The following is a 10961-nucleotide window of genomic DNA, read 5'->3' on the forward strand; positions in this document are numbered from 1 at the left end:
GTCATAAATGGGTATTTTGAAAAGTTTGTCATGCATTAATTGTCCTGGTTATATGGTTTTCTTTCTTTTCCCTACTTATCTGGTGATTTATTATATTTTTTCAAATGTGCAAATATCCCTATAAACCTCCAGTAAATTCACGTAGCCGTGTTGTATCTTGCATATCTATTGTTGGCCTCATTTTCTTAATTTTGTTGAAGGTGTTTGTGCCTCAGTGTATGAGAAATGCTGGTGTGTACTTTGTGATAATTTCTCAGGCTAGTTTTGGTGTTGAGATGATCCTTACCTCACAGACGGGCTTATGCAGTAGTCACTCTACCTTGACTTTGTGAAAGAGTGGTATCATTCATTCCTAAAACATTTGTAGGATCTATCAGTGAAATCATTTAAATTCGGTGCTGTTTTAGAGAGTATCAGTCACCAATTCAAATTACTTAGTGGTTATAATCATAGGCTCATTTAGATCATATATTTCTCTGTGTGTGAAATTTACAAGTTTTTTTTATCTTTTTAAAGATATCACTCGGAGCAATGTGAGGAAGCAGCGAGGACGACCCCCAGATGGAGCAAACCCGCGCACCGCTGTATCCCCGTGCTCAGCGCCGACGTCCCCTGCTGCCACCATGCCCAAAAGAAAGGCTGAAGGGGATGCTAAAGGAGACAAAACTAAGGTGAAGGACGAGCCACAGAGAAGATCTGCAAGGTTGTCTGCTAAACCTGCTCCTCCAAAGCCAGAGCCCAAACCTAAAAAGGCCCCCGCGAAGAAGGGAGAGAAGGTACCCAAGGGGAAGAAGGGGAAAGCCAATGCTGGGAAGGATGCGAATAATCCTGCAGAAAATGGAGATGCCAAAACAGACCAGGCACAGAAAGCTGAAGGTGCTGGAGATGCCAAGTGACGTGTGTGCATTTTTGATAACTGTGTACTTCTGGTGACTGTACAGTTTGAAATACTATTTTTTATCAAGTTTTATAAAAATGAAGAATTTTGTTTTACTTTTTTTAAGCTATATTGTTAGCACACAGAACACTTCATTAATGGGTTGGGGAAGGATCATGTGTCAGTAACAAAATCTCTTCCAAGCTGGATTGAGGACAGAAAACCTCTTTCCCTGATAATTTTGGAAGGCTCCTGTTGGCTCCCAGGAGAGATATCCTGGTCTTGACCTAGGTGGCCACCAAGGCCCAACAATGCCTTGTGGTCTGGGAAAACTATAAATTCACTTTTATATCCTCTTCCCCCTGTACTATCAACATAGACTTAATTCCCTTAAAAACCAGAGACCTGTTGGAACCTGGCCCACAAAATTGGTTTCCCAGTCCATTGAGTGATGTGGACTTTGCAGTGAGTTCATCGAGTGTTCTCAGAAGAGCACTGGTTCCTTCTATAAAAGATTGTGGATCTTCATATGGATAATTCTGCCATGTTCATTTCCTGAAAGTCGGGATCGGCTTGTGAAAAGTTGTTAAACAACATCCTTAATGTGAGATGTCAACCCTCACTCTGAGCTACTTCCCCCTTTCAAAGCATTGAATGAAGACTTTACTGGGTTTTATAGTGGCTTTCTGATTTTGGTAGTCTATACAAGAAGTGAATTTGGAAGTTCTTGTATATTGTTGATTGTCTGCCCATGTCCTACCTGAAATCCCATGATTGTTTATGAAAAGTATCTTTAATAAAGCTGGTTACAGTTAAAAAAAAGATATCACTCCATTTCATCTAAATATTAAGGGAAGTTATCCTTAAATTTTCTCATTGTCCTGTAACATCTACCCCATCAGGAGCAATCCCCTCTCTTTCTTTTCTGATATTGCTAGTTTGTATCATCTCTATTGTTATTCAATCAAAAGACATTTTAATATTGTATTGATCTTCTTAAAAATTTGCTTTATTTCCTATTATTTTCCTAGTTTCAAGCTCATTGATTGATGATTTAAGCTTAAAGTATTTTCTTTACTTTCTCCTGACATAAGCCTACATTGTTAATGTTGAGTCTTTCTTCTTATATAATGCATATACCATAAAATGCCATAATTTTCCCCTGAGCATTATTTCTGCAGCATCTAAAATCTCTGAAAAGTTAGATCATCATTTTCTTCTTGTTTAAATATTTCTTCAGGTGACAGAAGCTGTCATGCAGGGGCATTATGGGTCAAGGACACAGCCTGGCAGAGAGAAGACAGAGCAAACAGAATTTAACATGTTCAGAGAATACAGATTGATTCTGTCTGATCCCAACATGAGGAAAGGCTGAGGAGAGTGAGAAGTTGGTCCATGAACACCCTCATGTGTCACGCTGAAGGGAAGAAGACAATGTTTTCTTTGCTCATTTTGAATCTAGACACTGTCTTCAGTGAGAACACGAGGCGGTGCTACCTAGATCTTATAATGCAGATCATGGGGACCAACTGTCCCAATGCCACTGTATCCAGGCACTATGGGATACCTTAGAAGCCTACACTTAAAGAAAGTACTACCATGAACATAATTCTCTCTAGTGGATTACGCTAGTCAACTTGGTACATCTGAGAATCCTCAGAAGTGCCTCTTCCGTGGCACACACCATAGCCAATATGTCTCTCTCCCTCTCTGAAGCTACAAGGTAAGTGCAGTGAGACTCCTCAGCTCTTCCAATGACTGAGCAAGATTGCAGCTGTTTATTGAACCATTCCATGATTAGAGTTCCTGGCGAGATTTTATTTTTTTATTTTCCCGAAACACACCCAGTTTTCAGTATTCAGCCCAAGACTTGGTCCAAGAATCTGACATGTGCTTGGCTTGAGATGGCAATGGCTTCATGTCCAGCAGAAAATTGAATGTTGGGAGTGCTTGCCTAATATTGGCTTTTTGACAAGGCATTGCAAGAACAAGATATACTCAGGGGACCATTAATTGGTTTATAAGCAAAACTGGGAAGTAGAGAGTCCAGAGATGAGGGGCCTGGGAAGATCAGAAAAGCTGATTCTAGATTCCAAATGGCAGATAATAATATTGGCAAAGTCTGTTCTCTAAAAGCAAACAGTTTGAACTAACACTGCAACAAAGAGCAAGTTTAAAATGTGGTCTGCCGCTTAACTCTGAAAGTGTCAATCAATGTACCATGAAATTGGAAGAGAACAGCAAGTGGTGAGAAAGAAAACAATAATAGGTTTGAAAACTTTCGCAGTTGGGGCTGGAGAGATGACTCTGTGGTTAAGAGCACTTTCTGATCTTCCAGAGGACCCAAGTTTGATTCTCAACACCCATGTTGATGACAACAAGTATTTATAAGTCTAGCACCAAGGAATTTTATACCCTCTTCTGTCCTCTGAGGATACCACACATGTGTACACTTGTAGCACACACATACAGGACACACATGTAGGACACACACACACACTAAACACACACCCCTACACAAATAAAAATAAATCCCTAAAGATCAGCAGTCCACTGGGATTTTGCAAGAACTTTATCACAGTTTCAGATTAAATAGATCTTTGATAAATTGAGAGTTAGCATAGCCATTGTTACTACAACCCTCTGGTAATAAACAGTAAGCTGTACAAACTCCTTAGCCCACAAGGCTAGATTCTCTCCAATACCTACTTCATATATATTTATGTATTATGATTAGAAATTAAATACCTCTCCCCAGAGGTAAAAAAAAAAATGAGGCCATAGAAGAGAATGGATCAGAACTTCTGTCCAAAGAGTAGTAGAAAAAGTTTGGTGGATTTCCTTAGTCAGGAAAGGATGCCTGGTGAGGTCTACAGGGCATGGCTCCTGTCCTGTTGTGGCTCCTCAATTGTATGAATTTTTCTCCCTATGTAGATGGGATAGTATTTTTTTTCCTTTTTTTTAAAATTTATTTTATTTTTATTAGATATTTTCTTTATTTACATTTCAAATGCTATCCCAAAAGTTCCCTATACCCTCCCCTCACCCTGCTCCCCTACCCACCCACTCCCACTTCTTGGCCCTGGCATTTCCCTATATTGGGGCATATAAAGTTTGCAAGACCAAGGGGTCTCTCTTTCCAATGATTTTCTTTACTTTTTTACTGTACATAAGAAGGAAAAATAAATCCATAATTTTAGTGTTAACGTGTCTGAACCCATAAGATATCCAGTGTGGTCATCATGTCCTTTCCCATTTGGTAGCTGAAAGGAACCAAGTCATGTAACCAAGGAGGCAGTCCCCATTGGACCCCTGAACGACCCTGAGAACCAGAGCCCTCTTCTGGCAACACTGGCTGGTAAGTTAAGATGGTGGATGTGTTTGTTATAACCACTAGAATTAATTACTGGACCTAACTAATTGTTTAGATGCTCAAGTCTCACCCACAACAATATAGAAAATGTAGACCCTGAGGTCTTTTATGCCCTTCTCTGTCTTCTGAGGATGCCACACATGTGTGCACACACACACGCACACGCACATGCACGCACACACACACACACACACACACACACACACACACACACCTACCTACCCATGAGATCTGATGAGATCCAGAAAGTTTGGGAACATGTCGGCTGCCAAATCTAACGTGATCAGTTACTACTTCCACATGGCTTGTCTTTATTTCTTAGAATAATGAGAGGGTCTTGTCATTTTGTAGCTACCCAATCTTGTCTACGTTAGAAAGAGTGATGGAAGTGTCGTCCACTGACCCAATTTCTCTCCCCCTACCATGTTGAAGGATTTTATGGAGGACTGTAACTAGACAATCACCGTCCTCCTTTATGAGCTCAGACAACCTGCCCCCTCCATTACATTCACTGTCCTCGCTTGCCAAGGCACTTTTACGACTCTGGGAACGATCGCCTCACTCTTGAGGACCCGGGAGTATCCCTCAGTGCTTCATATAACTTGTCACAATATTTTTAACAGCAATTTTTCTTGTGTGCTGCTGTGAGAGCCTCTTGCCAGCATCTCCCCTGACGGTACTGTTCAGGGTTGTAGCAGCAGGAATCATCTTCTTGAAGCAGCAAGAGAAATTTCCTGGGGCCATGCCCACTGTCAGCATCTCTAGTCTTTAAATTCACCATCCTGAGTATCCTCTCAAACCTAGAGGCTCGAGGTTAGAGTGTACAGTCCCGGCATTTTTCACTGCATGTGTAAAGAAAAGGGACAAACCATTCAACAAGAGCGTCTGTGGTTCAAAGGAGCAAGAGCAAAGAGATGCCCTGACCCAAAGCAACAATGACATGAATAGCAGCATTTATTTGCACATCCTTCTAATATGTAATACATTTCTACTTGGTACAAGAGACTGGAGAGGCAGCATTGTGATTGATGCCCAGTGCTTAAGATTCAGATTTTACTGGCCTGCCTAAGAAGTCTCTGTGACTGAGCTCACACCATCACCCCCACTTTATCCAGAGGCTTTGTCTTTCTTTTGTTCTTACTTAATATCCATAGCTTATCTCTCTTGCAATATTTATCTGCTTTGAGAACAAAGCAGCCATTCATCTCGGGATCGCAGACACCCTAACCAAGTGCCCTGCACGAAATGAGCAATCAATATTCATTAATCCAACATTGATCGAGCACCTGCCATATGCCACCGGCCTGTACTAGGCACAGATGACACAAGAGTGAGTGGTGACACATGGAGAGCCCCTGATCTCAGGGAGCTTTAATGCTCAACCAAGACATGCATTAAAAATACAGGAGAGCATACCTATGTGTAACATGGTCATGATCTCACTGAATTGGAGTGAAGGTGGCAAATAAACGGTCAAGGAGCCTCTCGGAGAAAAGATATGTGAACCAAAACCCTTATAAGAAGAAGGTACAATAACATTTTTTTTTCTCCACAGCCCTTAATGCATTAAAAAAAAAAAAACTCAGTGAGGACCATGGTGCCAGAATGGAACATGTAATAGTATTAACCACAGAAACTAAGAGCCAAAGCCATGGATTTATTCTGAGGACAGTGGCAGACACTAGAAGGACTAAACAGGAAAGCCACATGATTTGATTCATAATTTTAGAAGGTGACTTTGAGATTAGCTGGCGGGAAATGGCTGACAGTTGAAGTCCACAGGCAAAGGGTGTCCACAGAGGCAGAAGGCTCAGAAGGTAAAGCTGACCAGATCATGGATTCTGTTGAGGTGGAGGTAATCCAGCCCCAAGCACAATATGCCATCTGTTGAGCAGCTACTGCATGCCAATGCTTCATGGTTGTTATCTCATCCTTGCATTTATAAAACATTAGTGGATCATCTTATACAGCAGGCACTGGGAAGAGGGAAGCATTTTAATGCTCACGAAGCTCCATGATAAAAAATGGGTTTATCCAAAGTCTTTGATCTTGGACATAGATACCAATGAAGCTTTCTAGTCCATGTTACTCTGATGGTGGTAAACTTCAGCCCCTGTGATGGACCTTAACTAGACAGAAACGCCAGGGGCTTTGTTCTATTTCTTAACGTACGATAACGACATATAGCAAACCTACTGGACATTTCATGTACAGTTGTAGAATATCGTTTATCAGCTTACTTGGTGCTTCACAACTCTGTGTAAGAGAAAAGGAAACTGAGGATCAGGGAGCAAGTTAACTCACTGAAAGTCACTTACAAGTGACCTTGCATGGAACAAATAATGTAGATAATCTTCAAGAATCACTAGGTAGTGGAACCATATGAAACCCCCCAGCTCTGTTGGGCAATCTGCCATCATGATGTTCTGTCCACGGTGAAACATAAATAACATTTGTATTTTTAGAATCTGTATTATTCTTAACTATATTGGGTACTCATGCAGAAATCACATCAACCTCTGTAGAACCTGGACTGAGAATAAACTCTGGCTTAGGAGCAAGTCCATGCAGAGTAGAGGAGGTATGGCTGGTGAGGTTGTCTGCTGAGACTCCAGCTTGCTCCGTGAGTGGATTGCCACAAAGGGAACATTCCTGTAGCCCAGGGTTCTCCTGCATGGGTCAGCCTTAAATAGGCACATCAAAGAGCCTGAAAATGCATGGCAGAGAGATCTTTTCAGAATGACACAGGAGGCGCTCCCCAGAATGATATTGAAAACATTGCCAATAAAAGTGATGAACCACTTTTGCAAGTGACCCAAGACTAAAACTTTTTTTCTTCTTTGCCTAGCACGGCGTCCCCTTCATCTGTCTTACATTGTAATCAGATACAACCTTGATGGAATGAAAGCAGAGGTCACCCTGAACAAACTGGCACTTTACGTGCTTGGGAAAAGACTCCTTTGTAACAGGGAAATTACAGCATTTCTATAGAGTGATTTTTCTTAAAAGAACAGGTTGCTTTGTTCAAAATGCTGCTGATTTCAGCGCTCTGAGGAGATGGCCCGTTCACACTGTCGACCTGCAGAAATTTGTGGGGTTCCTTTTGTTTGTAGCAGCCTGCATATATTACAGAGAGTATATTAAAATAGAACGCACAAGCCATTGTCAGGCAATCTTTATATTGTCCAAAAAATGTCAGACCAAATGCAAAATGATTGATTCTCTCTGTACATTTTACCTCGTGTTGCTGTCATGTGGGAGTTCGGTGAAACAGGGTTCACTAGCTCTCTGTGGGGTCCCAAGACCTGAATTTTGTCCCTAAATATTATGGAGTATCCTAGGAAGAGAAATAGCACATTTAGGCAATGGAATTTCTGAGCATAATATCAGACACTGTTCAAATGAAAATACCAAAACCAGCCAAACCCAAGTCTTACAGTTAGCTAATGTGTAAGAAAGAGGGAAATACAAATGAGCCTATAGTGCTCTGAAAGCTGTCTGATCGAAATGTGTGCCACAAATCAGAGTGCGAAACTATAAGATGTATTTGAACAAAAACAAAAAACAAACAAACAAACAAACCCACAATGCTTTGTGTCAACCCAAACACTACACATGCCATGTCTCAACATGAAATGTTATCAAAAATTAAGCAAAGTGTTTCATTTTCCTGGTGTCAATTTTAACACTTAGCAATATTTTTTGGCATTGTAATTACTGTTTTCATTCTATTAGGCCTTCTGTGAATAGGGATGTTTGCCTACAGTTCTAATAATCACTTATTTTTTTTATGAACAGATGTACTGCTTCATTAAACCTGATTGTTTATAGCTAATCATAAAAGTTTTACCAAACCAACTGAATCTCATAATTTGTACTTTAAGAACATTTATTTCCCACTCTTTTTGCATGTTATGAATGAAATTAGTATTGTCATTTTTTTTTCATGAAATAACTATATTTGTGGGTGGATAAAAGGAGACTGCTACTCTCTCCCTAGCATTAAGGAGGAATCCCACTGGCATGCACTTTAATTGCATTTACCATGTAGAATGCTTTTTGTCATCTAAGACAGCAGGCAAGGGCTGTGTTCATCAAAGCATCTATAAGGCTATTGTATTACTTTTCCTAAGACATGGGGGTAAAAGCTTGATTAATGGGAAAATCATAAATGTGTGCACAGAGCAAGTGTGAAGAGAAAGAAGAACCCATTCTGTGAGTATCAAAAGCACTTTGATTTTTGCTGCAGTGGGAGAGATCTAGAAGTTTTCTAGAGGAGAAGCCGGCCATACTATATCCATATTGCAATCCAACTTGCCCAATATACCTCACTGTGTTAAGCCCTTGGGATGCCAGGATTTATGTGTTGCTACAGTTGGCCCTCACTATTCCAACTAATAGATCACCCCTCTCAAGGCTGTCGTGAGGATCAAACGAGAACTGTATGTAAACGACACAGAGCACTGCCTGAATATTAGCAGCTCCCTTACCCAATCTGCCTATATACTGAGACTGGGTCTTGGGCATAAGGAAGGACAGAGAGGCTCCCTTGTATCCAGATGTGGAACAGCCTCATTCCTGCTTTCATTCATTTTTTTTCTGAATGTCCCCACTGCCTGGACAATGTTATAGTCTATCAATGTAGATATTTGCAAACGAAATCTAATAGCCCAAACTACAGAACATTTTAAATACTCTTGGGCTAACAAAAGCAGCTCTGGTTTAAAGAGTTGGGGAGCCCTTTGAAAGAAATACCTGTCAGGACTTCCATAGCTGAGATAATGAGTATTTGAAGCAGCATAGTCCTGTCCCAGGGGGTTGATTGAAACGCCACTCAGTGGAGATGGAGTGGCTGGGTCTCTTAGGACTGACTGTGGCCAGAGACAGCCTGTGAATAACTGCATTTGCCACAGGGGACATCAATTTTTTACTAAAAGGGACTCAACTTATTTGTTCCCTCCTAGACACTAAGGGTAGGCAGGGGCTGAAGTGTCTTTTCTGTGGCAAGTGAGCTGTCTTTGGCGACTGGGAGGGCCCGCTGCCTGGGGCTTTCTTTCCTTGCCTACACACAGATGGATCAGAACAGAGGGGATGCGCACATTTCTTGTAGCAGTACCCAGATTCCGTGCTTTCAAGCAAAATCTTAGCAATCGAACACGAAAAGTCTAAATGTAGAAGCTTTTAGGTTGAGCAGCACAGGAAACACTCACCAGCCACCTCAGCAGCCCTGGAAGCTTTCAGTGCCCCATTTGGTCTGAAATCCTCAGACAACATATCCCTGGGTCTCAGAGCCCCTCTGATCTGTGAACTTTTACCTCTCTGTTCCATCAGCCCACACAAATCCCGTGCTACCTGCTCTCTTGGATTTACTTTGCTCTGAGAAATTTTTTCTGGATTGTCTCAAATTGAAAGATGAGGCACTTTTCTTTCAATGGCCTGAAAAGATGTCCTTTAAGAATTGAATTGGCGCTTGGTCCGGGACCCGCCGAACTTAGGAAATTAGTCTGAACAGGTGAGAGGGTGCGCCAGAGAACCTGACAGCTTCTGGAACAGGCGGAAGCACAGAGGCGCTGAGGCAGCACCCTTTGTGGGCCTGGGACAGCCGGCCACCTTCCGGACCAGAGGACAGGTGCCCGCCCGGCTGGGGAGGCGACCTAAGCCACAGCAGCAGCGGTCGCCATCTTGGTCCGGGACCCGCCGAACTTAGGAAATTAGTCTGAACAGGTGAGAGGGTGCGCCAGAGAACCTGACAGCTTCTGGAACAGGCGGAAGCACAGAGGCGCTGAGGCAGCACCCTTTGTGGGCCGGGGACAGCCAGCCACCGTCCGGACCGGAGGACAGGTGCCCGCCCGGCTGGGGAGGCGGCCTAAGCCACAGCAGCAGCGGTCGCCATCTTGGTCCCGGGACTCCAAGGAACTTAGGAATTTAGTCTGCTTAGGTGAGAGTCTGTACCACCTGGGAACTGCCAAAGCAACACACTGTCTGAGAAAGGTCCTGTTTTGGGCCTTCTTCTTCGGCCAGGAGGAGGTCCAAATACAAGATATCTGCGCACCTTCCCTGTAAGAGAGCTTGCCAGCAGAGAGTGCTCTGAGCACTGAAACTCAGAGGAGAGAATCTGTCTCCCAGGTCTGCTGATAGACGGTAACAGAATCACCAGAAGAACAATCTCTAAACAGAGTCAACTATAACTACTAACTCCAGAGATTACCAGATGGCGAAAGGTAAACGGAGGAATCTTACTAACAGGAACCAAGACCACTCACCATCACCAGAACCCAGCACACCCACTTCGCCCAGTCCAGGGAACCCCAACACACCTGAGAACCTAGACCTAGATTTAAAAGCATATCTCATGATGATGGTAGAGGACATCAAGAAGGACTTTAATAAATCACTTAAAGAAATACAGGAGAACACTGCTAAAGAGTTACAAGTCCTTAAAGAAAAACAGGAAAACACAATCAAACAGGTAGAAGTCCTTACAGAAAAAGAGGAAAAAACATACAAACAGGTGATGGAAATGAACAAAACCATACTAGACCTAAAAAGGGAAGTAGACACAATAAAGAAAACTCAAAGCGAGGCAACACTAGAGATAGAAACCCTAGGAAAGAAATCTGGAACCATAGATTTGAGCATCAGCAACAGAATACAAGAGATGGAAGAGAGAATCTCAGGTGCAGAAGATTCCATAGAGAACATCGGCACAAC

The 10961-nt window shown here is 42.3% G+C and overlaps 1 long non-coding RNA gene and 1 pseudogene across 1 annotated transcript; both read left to right on the forward strand.

Moving 5' to 3' along the window:
• Nucleotides 527–1620, forward strand: Gm7125 (predicted pseudogene 7125; annotated as a pseudogene).
• Nucleotides 1621–2148: 528 nt separating this feature from the next.
• On the forward strand, nucleotides 2149–7410 carry Gm41341 (predicted gene, 41341). Its single transcript, NR_155443.1, has 3 exons — nucleotides 2149–2600; nucleotides 4141–4235; nucleotides 7099–7410. It is a non-coding gene; the product is annotated as a predicted gene, 41341 (long non-coding RNA).
• The last annotated feature ends 3551 nt before the right edge of the window (nucleotides 7411–10961 follow it).

This window comes from Mus musculus, chromosome 15, assembly GCF_000001635.26.
Source record: "Mus musculus strain C57BL/6J chromosome 15, GRCm38.p6 C57BL/6J".
Taxonomy (NCBI): Eukaryota; Metazoa; Chordata; class Mammalia; order Rodentia; family Muridae; genus Mus; species Mus musculus.